The sequence below is a fragment of the Hyla sarda genome, unplaced genomic scaffold (genome assembly GCF_029499605.1).
Source record: "Hyla sarda isolate aHylSar1 unplaced genomic scaffold, aHylSar1.hap1 scaffold_1061, whole genome shotgun sequence".
NCBI classification, from domain to species: domain Eukaryota; kingdom Metazoa; phylum Chordata; class Amphibia; order Anura; family Hylidae; genus Hyla; species Hyla sarda.
In genome coordinates, this window is record NW_026607680.1 from 88,365 (window position 1) to 108,087 (window position 19,723).

A 19,723-nucleotide genomic window follows, 5' to 3' on the forward strand; every position below is an offset into this window, starting at 1 on the left:
CAGGTGTGTCATTGCTGTACATTGACCATGCATTGCTTCTGTGGTATTGCAAAGGCAAAGACAAATGCTTCCAGCCATCCATTGCACTAATGGATTGGTCATCAGCTGGCTGTCTATGTCCCGCATCAATATAGACCAAAGTACAGAGGGTTAGGCTATGCTATTGTGCACCTACCTGATGCATCAGAAGGTGCGAGGCCCTTGCTAAATTCTGTGCACAGACTTTGAGATCTATGCTTTAGACTGTATCTAAACCTGCTCCAACATGGACTGACATTCTGGCCTACTTTCAGCCGATGCGACTTGTCTGTCGCTGAACAGTCGCTTTTTATGTATTCAGCACCTATGTATAATGTTGTAAAAATGCTCTAGAAGCTAAAGTCGCAGAAATGTCACACATATTTGGCCTGCAACTTTCTGTGCGACAAATTCAGACAGGAAAAATCAGTATAAATCCTTAGAAAATTATCCCCCAGTGTCTCCATCTGCTGGCGGTATTGAATAAGCATTGCTGCACTGATGGGGTATGCATTAGACGAAAAAAAAGAAGAAAAAGAAGAATAATACGCCCAGAAAAGAGGCGAAAAGGAGAAAAACGTAAAGAAACGTGAAAAAAAAGTAAGAGGAAGAGAAGGGAAAAAAAGGTGGAAATGGGTTTAAAAGTGATTTCGGCGGAGAAATATTTATATATATATATATATATATATATATATATATATATATATATATATGCGCACACACACACATAGATATAAACGTATTCTCCGTTGAGATATTGCAGCCGCTGCTGTGTCCAGGCCCAGGAGCCTTAGCACTGTGCTGTGATGTCACTCAATACCACTGACATCACTAGGTGTAAACAACATCTCTCCTTTGCTGTGTATGTGACTATGGAGCTGTTTGGTGATGTCGTCTATTACGGCCTTCATAGAAGCAACAGGAGATTGTTGCATCCATCTTGAACCCTCAGAACTACAGTGCTATGATGTCACTCACTTCCACAGGCCTTGCAGAGTGTAAACAACAACAACCCAGCTTTGTTGTGTATGTAACCATAGGGATTTGTGATGTCACCTAGAACCTTCACAGCAGCGACAGCTTTATGAGGAGCATCAGCACTGCTCTGCCTGAGCAGAACCATCACCGCCATAGGTTGTCAAATAACCCGGATTTAACCCACACAGGTAAGTCCAATGGGGTGCAGGCATGTCCTCTATGCTTACAGCTTCCCGTGGGTGTTGGTTTGATACCGTTTGGGGACAGCCAAGGAGGCATCTGCAGGCAACAAAGGTAGGTGTGTGCTTGTGTGTGTGTTTCCTATGCAGATCCTAAGCCCAGTGTCACATGCAAGTAGGAGGAGTAAGAAGGGTTCCTGGCAAATCCGGGTTATGGATTGCATTTAAAAAGGCCCCGTGGGAGTGCAATGGGCCCCTGTCTTGCTGCTTAGCAATAATGGTATGGGTTTAGGTTCTGCTGTGTGTACTGGTGGTTGACTGCCCCCCAGCCCAGAGTGTGCATGGAAAATTGTCTGGCAGCCTCCCTGACAGCAAGCAGTGATAGTGCCCATGAAGGGGACCTTGTTGGGCCCGCCCCTTTCACGGTTATCGCTTCTCGGCCTTTTGGCTAAGATCAAGTGTAGTATCTGTTCTTATCAGTTTAATATCTGATACGTCCCCTATCTGGGGACCATATATTAAATGGATTTTTGAGAACGGGGGCCGATTTCGAAGCTTGCTTCCGTCGCCCTATGCATTGACCCGATATGGCAGTATCTTCGGGTACAGTGCACCACCCCCTTACAGGGTTAAAAAGAAAGATTCCTACTTTCATTGCTACCTGCTTGCTGGCTAGCCAGCTAGCCAGCCCTGTGGGCCTTGCTGCTGCTGCAGCCAAAAAACAAAAGGTGGTGCTGCTGCTGCTTCTGCTGCTTCTGCTTCTGCTTGTGTCTGGCCCCTGTTGGAGCGTCCAGGCACAGGACTTCTGCTGCTGCTGACTAAATGGCCTCCTTAATTGGATCATTTGAGTAGCCAGCACACCTGTGCAGGTAGGGCATGACATGATAGGCAGCTGCCTTGATAGCGGGTGGGTGCTGAATGTTCCTAATTGACAAAATAAGATTAATGCTTATGAAGAAATATAAAATCTCATCCCTTCCCCAATATCGCGCCACACCCCTACCCCTTAATTCCCTGGTTGAACTTGATGGACATATGTCTTTTTTCGACCGTACTAACTATGTAACTATGTAACATAACATGGGGGGGGGAGGGGGGTCTCCTGGCTGTTCACACAGGTGTGTCATTGCTGTACATTGACCATGCATTGCTTCTGTGGTATTGCAAAGGCAAAGACAAATGCTTCCAGCCATCCATTGCACTAATGGATTGGTCATCAGCTGGCTGTCTATGTCCCGCATCAATATAGACCAAAGTACAGAGGGTTAGGCTATGCTATTGTGCACCTACCTGATGCATCAGAAGGTGCGAGGCCCTTGCTAAATTCTGTGCACAGACTTTGAGATCTATGCTTTAGACTGTATCTAAACCTGCTCCAACATGGACTGACATTCTGGCCTACTTTCAGCCGATGCGACTTGTCTGTCGCTGAACAGTCGCTTTTTATGTATTCAGCACCTATGTATAATGTTGTAAAAATGCTCTAGAAGCTAAAGTCGCAGAAATGTCACACATATTTGGCCTGCAACTTTCTGTGCGACAAATTCAGACAGGAAAAATCAGTATAAATCCTTAGAAAATTATCCCCCAGTGTCTCCATCTGCTGGCGGTATTGAATAAGCATTGCTGCACTGATGGGGTATGCATTAGACGAAAAAAAAGAAGAAAAAGAAGAATAATACGCCCAGAAAAGAGGCGAAAAGGAGAAAAACGTAAAAAAACGTGAAAAAAAAGTAAGAGGAAGAGAAGGGAAAAAAAGGTGGAAATGGGTTTAAAAGTGATTTCGGCGGAGGAATATATATATATATATATATATATATATATATATATATATATATATATGCGCACACACACACATAGATATAAACGTATTCTCCGTTGAGATATTGCAGCCGCTGCTGTGTCCAGGCCCAGGAGCCTTAGCACTGTGCTGTGATGTCACTCAATACCACTGACATCACTAGGTGTAAACAACATCTCTCCTTTGCTGTGTATGTGACTATGGAGCTGTTTGGTGATGTCGTCTATTACGGCCTTCATAGAAGCAACAGGAGATTGTTGCATCCATCTTGAACCCTCAGAACTACAGTGCTATGATGTCACTCACTTCCACAGGCCTTGCAGAGTGTAAACAACAACAACCCAGCTTTGTTGTGTATGTAACCATAGGGATTTGTGATGTCACCTAGAACCTTCACAGCAGCGGCAGCTTTATGAGGAGCATCAGCACTGCTCTGCCTGAGCAGAACCATCACCGCCATAGGTTGTCAAATAACCCGGATTTAACCCACACAGGTAAGTCCAATGGGGTGCAGGCATGTCCTCTATGCTTACAGCTTCCCGTGGGTGTTGGTTTGATACCGTTTGGGGACAGCCAAGGAGGCATCTGCAGGCAACAAAGGTAGGTGTGTGCTTGTGTGTGTGTTTCCTATGCAGATCCTAAGCCCAGTGTCACATGCAAGTAGGAGGAGTAAGAAGGGTTCCTGGCAAATCCGGGTTATGGATTGCATTTAAAAAGGCCCCGTGGGAGTGCAATGGGCCCCTGTCTTGCTGCTTAGCAATAATGGTATGGGTTTAGGTTCTGCTGTGTGTACTGGTGGTTGACTGCCCCCCAGCCCAGAGTGTGCATGGAAAATTGTCTGGCAGCCTCCCTGACAGCAAGCAGTGATAGTGCCCATGAAGGGGACCTTGTTGGGCCCGCCCCTTTCACGGTTATCGCTTCTCGGCCTTTTGGCTAAGATCAAGTGTAGTATCTGTTCTTATCAGTTTAATATCTGATACGTCCCCTATCTGGGGACCATATATTAAATGGATTTTTGAGAACGGGGGCCGATTTCGAAGCTTGCTTCCGTCGCCCTATGCATTGACCCGATATGGCAGTATCTTCGGGTACAGTGCACCACCCCCTTACAGGGTTAAAAAGAAAGATTCCTACTTTCATTGCTACCTGCTTGCTGGCTAGCCAGCTAGCCAGCCCTGTGGGCCTTGCTGCTGCTGCAGCCAAAAAACAAAAGGTGGTGCTGCTGCTGCTTCTGCTTCTGCTTGTGTCTGGCCCCTGTTGGAGCGTCCAGGCACAGGACTTCTGCTGCTGCTGACTAAATGGCCTCCTTAATTGGATCATTTGAGTAGCCAGCACACCTGTGCAGGTAGGGCATGACATGATAGGCAGCTGCCTTGATAGCGGGTGGGTGCTGAATGTTCCTAATTGACAAAATAAGATTAATGCTTATGAAGAAATATAAAATCTCATCCCTTCCCCAATATCGCGCCACACCCCTACCCCTTAATTCCCTGGTTGAACTTGATGGACATATGTCTTTTTTCGACCGTACTAACTATGTAACTATGTAACATAACATGGGGGGGGGGGGGGGGGGTCTCCTGGCTGTTCACACAGGTGTGTCATTGCTGTACATTGACCATGCATTGCTTCTGTGGTATTGCAAAGGCAAAGACAAATGCTTCCAGCCATCCATTGCACTAATGGATTGGTCATCAGCTGGCTGTCTATGTCCCGCATCAATATAGACCAAAGTACAGAGGGTTAGGCTATGCTATTGTGCACCTACCTGATGCATCAGAAGGTGCGAGGCCCTTGCTAAATTTTGTGCACAGACTTTGAGATCTATGCTTTAGACTGTATCTAAACCTGCTCCAACATGGACTGACATTCTGGCCTACTTTCAGCCGATGCGACTTGTCTGTCGCTGAACAGTCGCTTTTTATGTATTCAGCACCTATGTATAATGTTGTAAAAATGCTCTAGAAGCTAAAGTCGCAGAAATGTCACACATATTTGGCCTGCAACTTTCTGTGCGACAAATTCAGACAGGAAAAATCAGTATAAATCCTTAGAAAATTATCCCCCAGTGTCTCCATCTGCTGGCGGTATTGAATAAGCATTGCTGCACTGATGGGGTATGCATTAGACGAAAAAAAAGAAGAAAAAGAAGAATAATACGCCCAGAAAAGAGGCGAAAAGGAGAAAAACGTAAAAAAACGTGAAAAAAAAGTAAGAGGAAGAGAAGGGAAAAAAAGGTGGAAATGGGTTTAAAAGTGATTTCGGCGGAGAAATATATATATATATATATATATATATATATATATATATATATATATGCGCACACACACACATAGATATAAACGTATTCTCCGTTGAGATATTGCAGCCGCTGCTGTGTCCAGGCCCAGGAGCCTTAGCACTGTGCTGTGATGTCACTCAATACCACTGACATCACTAGGTGTAAACAACATCTCTCCTTTGCTGTGTATGTGACTATGGAGCTGTTTGGTGATGTCGTCTATTACGGCCTTCATAGAAGCAACAGGAGATTGTTGCATCCATCTAGAACCCTCAGAACTACAGTGCTATGATGTCACTCACTTCCACAGGCCTTGCAGAGTGTAAACAACAACAACCCAGCTTTGTTGTGTATGTAACCATAGGGATTTGTGATGTCACCTAGAACCTTCACAGCAGCGACAGCTTTATGAGGAGCATCAGCACTGCTCTGCCTGAGCAGAACCATCACCGCCATAGGTTGTCAAATAACCCGGATTTAACCCACACAGGTAAGTCCAATGGGGTGCAGGCATGTCCTCTATGCTTACAGCTTCCCGTGGGTGTTGGTTTGATACCGTTTGGGGACAGCCAAGGAGGCATCTGCAGGCAACAAAGGTAGGTGTGTGCTTGTGTGTGTGTTTCCTATGCAGATCCTAAGCCCAGTGTCACATGCAAGTAGGAGGAGTAAGAAGGGTTCCTGGCAAATCCGGGTTATGGATTGCATTTAAAAAGGCCCCGTGGGAGTGCAATGGGCCCCTGTCTTGCTGCTTAGCAATAATGGTATGGGTTTAGGTTCTGCTGTGTGTACTGGTGGTTGACTGCCCCCCAGCCCAGAGTGTGCATGGAAAATTGTCTGGCAGCCTCCCTGACAGCAAGCAGTGATAGTGCCCATGAAGGGGACCTTGTTGGGCCCGCCCCTTTCACGGTTATCGCTTCTCGGCCTTTTGGCTAAGATCAAGTGTAGTATCTGTTCTTATCAGTTTAATATCTGATACGTCCCCTATCTGGGGACCATATATTAAATGGATTTTTGAGAACGGGGGCCGATTTCGAAGCTTGCTTCCGTCGCCCTATGCATTGACCCGATATGGCAGTATCTTCGGGTACAGTGCACCACCCCCTTACAGGGTTAAAAAGAAAGATTCCTACTTTCATTGCTACCTGCTTGCTGGCTAGCCAGCTAGCCAGCCCTGTGGGCCTTGCTGCTGCTGCAGCCAAAAAACAAAAGGTGGTGCTGCTGCTGCTTCTGCTGCTTCTGCTTCTGCTTGTGTCTGGCCCCTGTTGGAGCGTCCAGGCACAGGACTTCTGCTGCTGCTGACTAAATGGCCTCCTTAATTGGATCATTTGAGTAGCCAGCACACCTGTGCAGGTAGGGCATGACATGATAGGCAGCTGCCTTGATAGCGGGTGGGTGCTGAATGTTCCTAATTGACAAAATAAGATTAATGCTTATGAAGAAATATAAAATCTCATCCCTTCCCCAATATCGCGCCACACCCCTACCCCTTAATTCCCTGGTTGAACTTGATGGACATATGTCTTTTTTCGACCGTACTAACTATGTAACTATGTAACATAACATGGGGGGGGGGGGGGGGTCTCCTGGCTGTTCACACAGGTGTGTCATTGCTGTACATTGACCATGCATTGCTTCTGTGGTATTGCAAAGGCAAAGACAAATGCTTCCAGCCATCCATTGCACTAATGGATTGGTCATCAGCTGGCTGTCTATGTCCCGCATCAATATAGACCAAAGTACAGAGGGTTAGGCTATGCTATTGTGCACCTACCTGATGCATCAGAAGGTGCGAGGCCCTTGCTAAATTCTGTGCACAGACTTTGAGATCTATGCTTTAGACTGTATCTAAACCTGCTCCAACATGGACTGACATTCTGGCCTACTTTCAGCCGATGCGACTTGTCTGTCGCTGAACAGTCGCTTTTTATGTATTCAGCACCTATGTATAATGTTGTAAAAATGCTCTAGAAGCTAAAGTCGCAGAAATGTCACACATATTTGGCCTGCAACTTTCTGTGCGACAAATTCAGACAGGAAAAATCAGTATAAATCCTTAGAAAATTATCCCCCAGTGTCTCCATCTGCTGGCGGTATTGAATAAGCATTGCTGCACTGATGGGGTATGCATTAGACGAAAAAAAAGAAGAAAAAGAAGAATAATACGCCCAGAAAAGAGGCGAAAAGGAGAAAAACGTAAAAAAACGTGAAAAAAAAGTAAGAGGAAGAGAAGGGAGAAAAAGGTGGAAATGGGTTTAAAAGTGATTTCGGCGGAGAAATATATATATATATATATATATATATATATATATATATATATATATATATGCGCACACACACACATAGATATAAACGTATTCTCCGTTGAGATATTGCAGCCGCTGCTGTGTCCAGGCCCAGGAGCCTTAGCACTGTGCTGTGATGTCACTCAATACCACTGACATCACTAGGTGTAAACAACATCTCTCCTTTGCTGTGTATGTGACTATGGAGCTGTTTGGTGATGTCGTCTATTACGGCCTTCATAGAAGCAACAGGAGATTGTTGCATCCATCTTGAACCCTCAGAACTACAGTGCTATGATGTCACTCACTTCCACAGGCCTTGCAGAGTGTAAACAACAACAACCCAGCTTTGTTGTGTATGTAACCATAGGGATTTGTGATGTCACCTAGAACCTTCACAGCAGCGACAGCTTTATGAGGAGCATCAGCACTGCTCTGCCTGAGCAGAACCATCACCGCCATAGGTTGTCAAATAACCCGGATTTAACCCACACAGGTAAGTCCAATGGGGTGCAGGCATGTCCTCTATGCTTACAGCTTCCCGTGGGTGTTGGTTTGATACCGTTTGGGGACAGCCAAGGAGGCATCTGCAGGCAACAAAGGTAGGTGTGTGCTTGTGTGTGTGTTTCCTATGCAGATCCTAAGCCCAGTGTCACATGCAAGTAGGAGGAGTAAGAAGGGTTCCTGGCAAATCCGGGTTATGGATTGCATTTAAAAAGGCCCCGTGGGAGTGCAATGGGCCCCTGTCTTGCTGCTTAGCAATAATGGTATGGGTTTAGGTTCTGCTGTGTGTACTGGTGGTTGACTGCCCCCCAGCCCAGAGTGTGCATGGAAAATTGTCTGGCAGCCTCCCTGACAGCAAGCAGTGATAGTGCCCATGAAGGGGACCTTGTTGGGCCCGCCCCTTTCACGGTTATCGCTTCTCGGCCTTTTGGCTAAGATCAAGTGTAGTATCTGTTCTTATCAGTTTAATATCTGATACGTCCCCTATCTGGGGACCATATATTAAATGGATTTTTGAGAACGGGGGCCGATTTCGAAGCTTGCTTCCGTCGCCCTATGCATTGACCCGATATGGCAGTATCTTCGGGTACAGTGCACCACCCCCTTACAGGGTTAAAAAGAAAGATTCCTACTTTCATTGCTACTGCTTGCTGGCTAGCCAGCTAGCCAGCCCTGTGGGCCTTGCTGCTGCTGCAGCCAAAAAACAAAAGGTGGTGCTGCTGCTGCTTCTGCTGCTTCTGCTTCTGCTTGTGTCTGGCCCCTGTTGGAGCGTCCAGGCACAGGACTTCTGCTGCTGCTGACTAAATGGCCTCCTTAATTGGATCATTTGAGTAGCCAGCACACCTGTGCAGGTAGCTGCCTTGATAGCGGGTGGGTGCTGAATGTTCCTAATTGACAAAATAAGATTAATGCTTATGAAGAAATATAAAATCTCATCCCTTCCCCAATATCGCGCCACACCCCTACCCCTTAATTCCCTGGTTGAACTTGATGGACATATGTCTTTTTTCGACCGTACTAACTATGTAACTATGTAACATAACATGGGGGGGGGGGGGGGGGTCTCCTGGCTGTTCACACAGGTGTGTCATTGCTGTACATTGACCATGCATTGCTTCTGTGGTATTGCAAAGGCAAAGACAAATGCTTCCAGCCATCCATTGCACTAATGGATTGGTCATCAGCTGGCTGTCTATGTCCCGCATCAATATAGACCAAAGTACAGAGGGTTAGGCTATGCTATTGTGCACCTACCTGATGCATCAGAAGGTGCGAGGCCCTTGCTAAATTCTGTGCACAGACTTTGAGATCTATGCTTTAGACTGTATCTAAACCTGCTCCAACATGGACTGACATTCTGGCCTACTTTCAGCCGATGCGACTTGTCTGTCGCTGAACAGTCGCTTTTTATGTATTCAGCACCTATGTATAATGTTGTAAAAATGCTCTAGAAGCTAAAGTCGCAGAAATGTCACACATATTTGGCCTGCAACTTTCTGTGCGACAAATTCAGACAGGAAAAATCAGTATAAATCCTTAGAAAATTATCCCCCAGTGTCTCCATCTGCTGGCGGTATTGAATAAGCATTGCTGCACTGATGGGGTATGCATTAGACGAAAAAAAAGAAGAAAAAGAAGAATAATACGCCCAGAAAAGAGGCGAAAAGGAGAAAAACGTAAAAAAACGTGAAAAAAAAGTAAGAGGAAGAGAAGAGAAAAAAAGGTGGAAATGGGTTTAAAAGTGATTTCGGCGGAGAAATATATATATATATATATATATATATATATATATATATATATATATGCGCACACACACACATAGATATAAACGTATTCTCCGTTGAGATATTGCAGCCGCTGCTGTGTCCAGGCCCAGGAGCCTTAGCACTGTGCTGTGATGTCACTCAATACCACTGACATCACTAGGTGTAAACAACATCTCTCCTTTGCTGTGTATGTGACTATGGAGCTGTTTGGTGATGTCGTCTATTACGGCCTTCATAGAAGCAACAGGAGATTGTTGCATCCATCTTGAACCCTCAGAACTACAGTGCTATGATGTCACTCACTTCCACAGGCCTTGCAGAGTGTAAACAACAACAACCCAGCTTTGTTGTGTATGTAACCATAGGGATTTGTGATGTCACCTAGAACCTTCACAGCAGCGACAGCTTTATGAGGAGCATCAGCACTGCTCTGCCTGAGCAGAACCATCACCGCCATAGGTTGTCAAATAACCCGGATTTAACCCACACAGGTAAGTCCAATGGGGTGCAGGCATGTCCTCTATGCTTACAGCTTCCCGTGGGTGTTGGTTTGATACCGTTTGGGGACAGCCAAGGAGGCATCTGCAGGCAACAAAGGTAGGTGTGTGCTTGTGTGTGTGTTTCCTATGCAGATCCTAAGCCCAGTGTCACATGCAAGTAGGAGGAGTAAGAAGGGTTCCTGGCAAATCCGGGTTATGGATTGCATTTAAAAAGGCCCCGTGGGAGTGCAATGGGCCCCTGTCTTGCTGCTTAGCAATAATGGTATGGGTTTAGGTTCTGCTGTGTGTACTGGTGGTTGACTGCCCCCCAGCCCAGAGTGTGCATGGAAAATTGTCTGGCAGCCTCCCTGACAGCAAGCAGTGATAGTGCCCATGAAGGGGACCTTGTTGGGCCCGCCCCTTTCACGGTTATCGCTTCTCGGCCTTTTGGCTAAGATCAAGTGTAGTATCTGTTCTTATCAGTTTAATATCTGATACGTCCCCTATCTGGGGACCATATATTAAATGGATTTTTGAGAACGGGGGCCGATTTCGAAGCTTGCTTCCGTCGCCCTATGCATTGACCCGATATGGCAGTATCTTCGGGTACAGTGCACCACCCCCTTACAGGGTTAAAAAGAAAGATTCCTACTTTCATTGCTACCTGCTTGCTGGCTAGCCAGCTAGCCAGCCCTGTGGGCCTTGCTGCTGCTGCAGCCAAAAAACAAAAGGTGGTGCTGCTGCTGCTTCTGCTGCTTCTGCTTCTGCTTGTGTCTGGCCCCTGTTGGAGCGTCCAGGCACAGGACTTCTGCTGCTGCTGACTAAATGGCCTCCTTAATTGGATCATTTGAGTAGCCAGCACACCTGTGCAGGTAGGGCATGACATGATAGGCAGCTGCCTTGATAGCGGGTGGGTGCTGAATGTTCCTAATTGACAAAATAAGATTAATGCTTATGAAGAAATATAAAATCTCATCCCTTCCCCAATATCGCGCCACACCCCTACCCCTTAATTCCCTGGTTGAACTTGATGGACATATGTCTTTTTTCGACCGTACTAACTATGTAACTATGTAACATAACATGGGGGGGGGGGGGGGGGGGGGGGTCTCCTGGCTGTTCACACAGGTGTGTCATTGCTGTACATTGACCATGCATTGCTTCTGTGGTATTGCAAAGGCAAAGACAAATGCTTCCAGCCATCCATTGCACTAATGGATTGGTCATCAGCTGGCTGTCTATGTCCTGCATCAATATAGACCAAAGTACAGAGGGTTAGGCTATGCTATTGTGCACCTACCTGATGCATCAGAAGGTGCGAGGCCCTTGCTAAATTCTGTGCACAGACTTTGAGATCTATGCTTTAGACTGTATCTAAACCTGCTCCAACATGGACTGACATTCTGGCCTACTTTCAGCCGATGCGACTTGTCTGTCGCTGAACAGTCGCTTTTTATGTATTCAGCACCTATGTATAATGTTGTAAAAATGCTCTAGAAGCTAAAGTCGCAGAAATGTCACACATATTTGGCCTGCAACTTTCTGTGCGACAAATTCAGACAGGAAAAATCAGTATAAATCCTTAGAAAATTATCCCCCAGTGTCTCCATCTGCTGGCGGTATTGAATAAGCATTGCTGCACTGATGGGGTATGCATTAGACGAAAAAAAAGAAGAAAAAGAAGAATAATACGCCCAGAAAAGAGGCGAAAAGGAGAAAAACGTAAAAAAACGTGAAAAAAAAGTAAGAGGAAGAGAAGGGAAAAAAAGGTGGAAATGGGTTTAAAAGTGATTTCGGCGGAGAAATATATATATATATATATATATATATATATATATATATATATATATATATGCGCACACACACACATAGATATAAACGTATTCTCCGTTGAGATATTGCAGCCGCTGCTGTGTCCAGGCCCAGGAGCCTTAGCACTGTGCTGTGATGTCACTCAATACCACTGACATCACTAGGTGTAAACAACATCTCTCCTTTGCTGTGTATGTGACTATGGAGCTGTTTGGTGATGTCGTCTATTATGGCCTTCATAGAAGCAACAGGAGATTGTTGCATCCATCTTGAACCCTCAGAACTACAGTGCTATGATGTCACTCACTTCCACAGGCCTTGCAGAGTGTAAACAACAACAACCCAGCTTTGTTGTGTATGTAACCATAGGGATTTGTGATGTCACCTAGAACCTTCACAGCAGCGACAGCTTTATGAGGAGCATCAGCACTGCTCTGCCTGAGCAGAACCATCACCGCCATAGGTTGTCAAATAACCCGGATTTAACCCACACAGGTAAGTCCAATGGGGTGCAGGCATGTCCTCTATGCTTACAGCTTCCCGTGGGTGTTGGTTTGATACCGTTTGGGGACAGCCAAGGAGGCATCTGCAGGCAACAAAGGTAGGTGTGTGCTTGTGTGTGTGTTTCCTATGCAGATCCTAAGCCCAGTGTCACATGCAAGTAGGAGGAGTAAGAAGGGTTCCTGGCAAATCCGGGTTATGGATTGCATTTAAAAAGGCCCCGTGGGAGTGCAATGGGCCCCTGTCTTGCTGCTTAGCAATAATGGTATGGGTTTAGGTTCTGCTGTGTGTACTGGTGGTTGACTGCCCCCCAGCCCAGAGTGTGCATGGAAAATTGTCTGGCAGCCTCCCTGACAGCAAGCAGTGATAGTGCCCATGAAGGGGACCTTGTTGGGCCCGCCCCTTTCACGGTTATCGCTTCTCGGCCTTTTGGCTAAGATCAAGTGTAGTATCTGTTCTTATCAGTTTAATATCTGATACGTCCCCTATCTGGGGACCATATATTAAATGGATTTTTGAGAACGGGGGCCGATTTCGAAGCTTGCTTCCGTCGCCCTATGCATTGACCCGATATGGCAGTATCTTCGGGTACAGTGCACCACCCCCTTACAGGGTGAAAAAGAAAGATTCCTACTTTCATTGCTACCTGCTTGCTGGCTAGCCAGCTAGCCAGCCCTGTGGGCCTTGCTGCTGCTGCAGCCAAAAAACAAAAGGTGGTGCTGCTGCTGCTTCTGCTGCTTCTGCTTCTGCTTGTGTCTGGCCCCTGTTGGAGCGTCCAGGCACAGGACTTCTGCTGCTGCTGACTAAATGGCCTCCTTAATTGGATCATTTGAGTAGCCAGCACACCTGTGCAGGTAGGGCATGACATGATAGGCAGCTGCCTTGATAGCGGGTGGGTGCTGAATGTTCCTAATTGACAAAATAAGATTAATGCTTATGAAGAAATATAAAATCTCATCCCTTCCCCAATATCGCGCCACACCCCTACCCCTTAATTCCCTGGTTGAACTTGATGGACATATGTCTTTTTTCGACCGTACTAACTATGTAACTATGTAACATAACATGGGGGGGGGGGGGGGGGGGTCTCCTGGCTGTTCACACAGGTGTGTCATTGCTGTACATTGACCATGCATTGCTTCTGTGGTATTGCAAAGGCAAAGACAAATGCTTCCAGCCATCCATTGCACTAATGGATTGGTCATCAGCTGGCTGTCTATGTCCCGCATCAATATAGACCAAAGTACAGAGGGTTAGGCTATGCTATTGTGCACCTACCTGATGCATCAGAAGGTGCGAGGCCCTTGCTAAATTCTGTGCACAGACTTTGAGATCTATGCTTTAGACTGTATCTAAACCTGCTCCAACATGGACTGACATTCTGGCCTACTTTCAGCCGATGCGACTTGTCTGTCGCTGAACAGTCGCTTTTTATGTATTCAGCACCTATGTATAATGTTGTAAAAATGCTCTAGAAGCTAAAGTCGCAGAAATGTCACACATATTTGGCCTGCAACTTTCTGTGCGACAAATTCAGACAGGAAAAATCAGTATAAATCCTTAGAAAATTATCCCCCAGTGTCTCCATCTGCTGGCGGTATTGAATAAGCATTGCTGCACTGATGGGGTATGCATTAGACGAAAAAAAAGAAGAAAAAGAAGAATAATACGCCCAGAAAAGAGGCGAAAAGGAGAAAAACGTAAAAAAACGTGAAAAAAAAGTAAGAGGAAGAGAAGGGAAAAAAAGGTGGAAATGGGTTTAAAAGTGATTTCGGCGGAGAAATATATATATATATATATATATATATATATATATATATATATATATGCGCACACACACACATAGATATAAACGTATTCTCCGTTGAGATATTGCAGCCGCTGCTGTGTCCAGGCCCAGGAGCCTTAGCACTGTGCTGTGATGTCACTCAATACCACTGACATCACTAGGTGTAAACAACATCTCTCCTTTGCTGTGTATGTGACTATGGAGCTGTTTGGTGATGTCGTCTATTACGGCCTTCATAGAAGCAACAGGAGATTGTTGCATCCATCTTGAACCCTCAGAACTACAGTGCTATGATGTCACTCACTTCCACAGGCCTTGCAGAGTGTAAACAACAACAACCCAGCTTTGTTGTGTATGTAACCATAGGGATTTGTGATGTCACCTAGAACCTTCACAGCAGCGACAGCTTTATGAGGAGCATCAGCACTGCTCTGCCTGAGCAGAACCATCACCGCCATAGGTTGTCAAATAACCCGGATTTAACCCACACAGGTAAGTCCAATGGGGTGCAGGCATGTCCTCTATGCTTACAGCTTCCCGTGGGTGTTGGTTTGATACCGTTTGGGGACAGCCAAGGAGGCATCTGCAGGCAACAATGGTAGGTGTGTGCTTGTGTGTGTGTTTCCTATGCAGATCCTAAGCCCAGTGTCACATGCAAGTAGGAGGAGTAAGAAGGGTTCCTGGCAAATCCGGGTTATGGATTGCATTTAAAAAGGCCCCGTGGGAGTGCAATGGGCCCCTGTCTTGCTGCTTAGCAATAATGGTATGGGTTTAGGTTCTGCTGTGTGTACTGGTGGTTGACTGCCCCCCAGCCCAGAGTGTGCATGGAAAATTGTCTGGCAGCCTCCCTGACAGCAAGCAGCGATAGTGCCCATGAAGGGGACCTTGTTGGGCCCGCCCCTTTCACGGTTATCGCTTCTCGGCCTTTTGGCTAAGATCAAGTGTAGTATCTGTTCTTATCAGTTTAATATCTGATACGTCCCCTATCTGGGGACCATATATTAAATGGATTTTTGAGAACGGGGGCCGATTTCGAAGCTTGCTTCCGTCGCCCTATGCATTGACCCGATATGGCAGTATCTTCGGGTACAGTGCACCACCCCCTTACAGGGTTAAAAAGAAAGATTCCTACTTTCATTGCTACCTGCTTGCTGGCTAGCCAGCTAGCCAGCCCTGTGGGCCTTGCTGCTGCTGCAGCCAAAAAACAAAAGGTGGTGCTGCTGCTGCTTCTGCTGCTTCTGCTTCTGCTTGTGTCTGGCCCCTGTTGGAGCGTCCAGGCACAGGACTTCTGCTGCTGCTGACTAAATGGCCTCCTTAATTGGATCATTTGAGTAGCCAGCACACCTGTGCAGGTAGGGCATGACATGATAGGCAGCTGCCTTGATAGCGGGTGGGTGCTGAATGTTCCTAATTGACAAAATAAGATTAATGCTTATGAAGAAATATAAAATCTCATCCCTTCCCCAATATCGCGCCACACCCCTACCCCTTAATTCCCTGGTTGAACTTGATGGACATATGTCTTTTTTCGACCGTACTAACTATGTAACTATGTAACATAACATGGGGGGGTCTCCTGGCTGTTCACACAGGTGTGTCATTGCTGTACATTGACCATGCATTGCTTCTGTGGTATTGCAAAGGCAAAGACAAATGCTTCCAGCCATCCATTGCACTAATGGATTGGTCATCAGCTGGCTGTCTATGTCCCGCATCAATATAGACCAAAGTACAGAGGGTTAGGCTATGCTATTGTGCACCTACCTGATGCATCAGAAGGTGCGAGGCCCTTGCTAAATTCTGTGCACAGACTTTGAGATCTATGCTTTAGACTGTATCTAAACCTGCTCCAACATGGACTGACATTCTGGCCTACTTTCAGCCGATGCGACTTGTCTGTCGCTGAACAGTCGCTTTTTATGTATTCAGCACCTATGTATAATGTTGTAAAAATGCTCTAGAAGCTAAAGTCGCAGAAATGTCACACATATTTGGCCTGCAACTTTCTGTGCGACAAATTCAGACAGGAAAAATCAGTATAAATCCTTAGAAAATTATCCCCCAGTGTCTCCATCTGCTGGCGGTATTGAATAAGCATTGCTGCACTGATGGGGTATGCATTAGACGAAAAAAAAGAAGAAAAAGAAGAATAATACGCCCAGAAAAGAGGCGAAAAGGAGAAAAACGTAAAAAAACGTGAAAAAAAAGTAAGAGGAAGAGAAGGGAAAAAAAGGTGGAAATGGGTTTAAAAGTGATTTCGGCGGAGAAATATATATATATATATATATATATATATATATATATATATATATATATATATGCGCACACACACACATAGATATAAACGTATTCTCCGTTGAGATATTGCAGCCGCTGCTGTGTCCAGGCCCAGGAGCCTTAGCACTGTGCTGTGATGTCACTCAATACCACTGACATCACTAGGTGTAAACAACATCTCTCCTTTGCTGTGTATGTGACTATGGAGCTGTTTGGTGATGTCGTCTATTACGGCCTTCATAGAAGCAACAGGAGATTGTTGCATCCATCTTGAACCCTCAGAACTACAGTGCTATGATGTCACTCACTTCCACAGGCCTTGCAGAGTGTAAACAACAACAACCCAGCTTTGTTGTGTATGTAACCATAGGGATTTGTGATGTCACCTAGAACCTTCACAGCAGCGACAGCTTTATGAGGAGCATCAGCACTGCTCTGCCTGAGCAGAACCATCACCGCCATAGGTTGTCAAATAACCCGGATTTAACCCACACAGGTAAGTCCAATGGGGTGCAGGCATGTCCTCTATGCTTACAGCTTCCCGTGGGTGTTGGTTTGATACCGTTTGGGGACAGCCAAGGAGGCATCTGCAGGCAACAAAGGTAGGTGTGTGCTTGTGTGTGTGTTTCCTATGCAGATCCTAAGCCCAGTGTCACATGCAAGTAGGAGGAGTAAGAAGGGTTCCTGGCAAATCCGGGTTATGGATTGCATTTAAAAAGGCCCCGTGGGAGTGCAATGGGCCCCTGTCTTGCTGCTTAGCAATAATGGTATGGGTTTAGGTTCTGCTGTGTGTACTGGTGGTTGACTGCCCCCCAGCCCAGAGTGTGCATGGAAAATTGTCTGGCAGCCTCCCTGACAGCAAGCAGTGATAGTGCCCATGAAGGGGACCTTGTTGGGCCCGCCCCTTTCACGGTTATCGCTTCTCGGCCTTTTGGCTAAGATCAAGTGTAGTATCTGTTCTTATCAGTTTAATATCTGATACGTCCCCTATCTGGGGACCATATATTAAATGGATTTTTGAGAACGGGGGCCGATTTCGAAGCTTGCTTCCGTCGCCCTATGCATTGACTCGATATGGCAGTATCTTCGGGTACAGTGCACCACCCCCTTACAGGGTTAAAAAGAAAGATTCCTACTTTCATTGCTACCTGCTTGCTGGCTAGCCAGCTAGCCAGCCCTGTGGGCCTTGCTGCTGCTGCAGCCAAAAAACAAAAGGTGGTGCTGCTGCTGCTTCTGCTGCTTCTGCTTCTGCTTGTGTCTGGCCCCTGTTGGAGCGTCCAGGCACAGGACTTCTGCTGCTGCTGACTAAATGGCCTCCTTAATTGGATCATTTGAGTAGCCAGCACACCTGTGCAGGTAGGGCATGACATGATAGGCAGCTGCCTTGATAGCGGGTGGGTGCTGAATGTTCCTAATTGACAAAATAAGATTAATGCTTATGAAGAAATATAAAATCTCATCCCTTCCCCAATATCGCGCCACACCCCTACCCCTTAATTCCCTGGTTGAACTTGATGGACATATGTCTTTTTTCGACCGTACTAACTATGTAACTATGTAACATAACATGGGGGGGTCTCCTGGCTGTTCACACAGGTGTGTCATTGCTGTACATTGACCATGCATTGCTTCTGTGGTATTGCAAAGGCAAAGACAAATGCTTCCAGCCATCCATTGCACTAATGGATTGGTCATCAGCTGGCTGTCTATGTCCCGCATCAATATAGACCAAAGTACAGAGGGTTAGGCTATGCTATTGTGCACCTACCTGATGCATCAGAAGGTGCGAGGCCCTTGCTAAATTCTGTGCACAGACTTTGAGATCTATGCTTTAGACTGTATCTAAACCTGCTCCAACATGGACTGACATTCTGGCCTACTTTCAGCCGATGCGACTTGTCTGTCGCTGAACAGTCGCTTTTTATGTATTCAGCACCTATGTATAATGTTGTAAAAATGCTCTAGAAGCTAAAGTCGCAGAAATGTCACACATATTTGGCCTGCAACTTTCTGTGCGACAAATTCAGACAGGAAAAATCAGTATAAATCCTTAGAAAATTATCCCCCAGTGTCTCCATCTGCTGGCGGTATTGAATAAGCATTGCTGCACTGATGGGGTATGCATTAGACGAAAAAAAAGAAGAAAAAGAAGAATAATACGCCCAGAAAAGAGGCGAAAAGGAGAAAAACGTAAAAAAACGTGAAAAAAAAGTAAGAGGAAGAGAAGGGAAAAAAAGGTGGAAATGGGTTTAAAAGTGATTTCGGCGGAGAAATATATATATATATATATATATATATATATATGCGCACACACACACATAGATATAAACGTATTCTCCGTTGAGATATTGCAGCCGCTGCTGTGTCCAGGCCCAGGAGCCTTAGCACTGTGCTGTGATGTCACTCAATACCACTGACATCACTAGGTGTAAACAACATCTCTCCTTTGCTGTGTATGTGACTATGGAGCTGTTTGGTGATGTCGTCTATTACGGCCTTCATAGAAGCAACAGGAGATTGTTGCATCCATCTTGAACCCTCAGAACTACAGTGCTATGATGTCACTCACTTCCACAGGCCTTGCAGAGTGTAAACAACAACAACCCAGCTTTGTTGTGTATGTAACCATAGGGATTTGTGATGTCACCTAGAACCTTCACAGCAGCGACAGCTTTATGAGGAGCATCAGCACTGCTCTGCCTGAGCAGAACCATCACCGCCATAGGTTGTCAAATAACCCGGATTTAACCCACACAGGTAAGTCCAATGGGGTGCAGGCATGTCCTCTATGCTTACAGCTTCCCGTGGGTGTTGGTTTGATACCGTTTGGGGACAGCCAAGGAGGCATCTGCAGGCAACAAAGGTAGGTGTGTGCTTGTGTGTGTGTTTCCTATGCAGATCCTAAGCCCAGTGTCACATGCAAGTAGGAGGAGTAAGAAGGGTTCCTGGCAAATCCGGGTTATGGATTGCATTTAAAAAGGCCCCGTGGGAGTGCAATGGGCCCCTGTCTTGCTGCTTAGCAATAATGGTATGGGTTTAGGTTCTGCTGTGTGTAC

General features: G+C 45.9%; 8 non-coding genes across 8 annotated transcripts; all 8 read left to right on the forward strand.

The window, feature by feature from the left end:
* Window positions 1-1,603: 1,603 nt before the first annotated feature.
* Window positions 1,604-1,794, forward strand: LOC130299713 (U2 spliceosomal RNA). Its single transcript, XR_008850800.1, has one exon. It is a non-coding gene; the product is annotated as a U2 spliceosomal RNA (small nuclear RNA).
* A 2,095-nt stretch (window positions 1,795-3,889) lies between these two features.
* On the forward strand, window positions 3,890-4,080 carry LOC130299714 (U2 spliceosomal RNA). The gene has a single exon (XR_008850801.1). It is a non-coding gene; the product is annotated as a U2 spliceosomal RNA (small nuclear RNA).
* Window positions 4,081-6,166: 2,086 nt separating this feature from the next.
* LOC130299716 (U2 spliceosomal RNA) lies at window positions 6,167-6,357 on the forward strand. The gene has a single exon (XR_008850802.1). It is a non-coding gene; the product is annotated as a U2 spliceosomal RNA (small nuclear RNA).
* Window positions 6,358-8,454: 2,097 nt separating this feature from the next.
* On the forward strand, window positions 8,455-8,645 carry LOC130299717 (U2 spliceosomal RNA). The gene has a single exon (XR_008850803.1). It is a non-coding gene; the product is annotated as a U2 spliceosomal RNA (small nuclear RNA).
* A 2,074-nt stretch (window positions 8,646-10,719) lies between these two features.
* Window positions 10,720-10,910, forward strand: LOC130299718 (U2 spliceosomal RNA). The gene has a single exon (XR_008850804.1). It is a non-coding gene; the product is annotated as a U2 spliceosomal RNA (small nuclear RNA).
* A 2,104-nt stretch (window positions 10,911-13,014) lies between these two features.
* LOC130299719 (U2 spliceosomal RNA) lies at window positions 13,015-13,205 on the forward strand. Its single transcript, XR_008850805.1, has one exon. It is a non-coding gene; the product is annotated as a U2 spliceosomal RNA (small nuclear RNA).
* A 2,096-nt stretch (window positions 13,206-15,301) lies between these two features.
* Window positions 15,302-15,492, forward strand: LOC130299720 (U2 spliceosomal RNA). The gene has a single exon (XR_008850806.1). It is a non-coding gene; the product is annotated as a U2 spliceosomal RNA (small nuclear RNA).
* Window positions 15,493-17,582: 2,090 nt separating this feature from the next.
* On the forward strand, window positions 17,583-17,773 carry LOC130299729 (U2 spliceosomal RNA). Its single transcript, XR_008850815.1, has one exon. It is a non-coding gene; the product is annotated as a U2 spliceosomal RNA (small nuclear RNA).
* The last annotated feature ends 1,950 nt before the right edge of the window (window positions 17,774-19,723 follow it).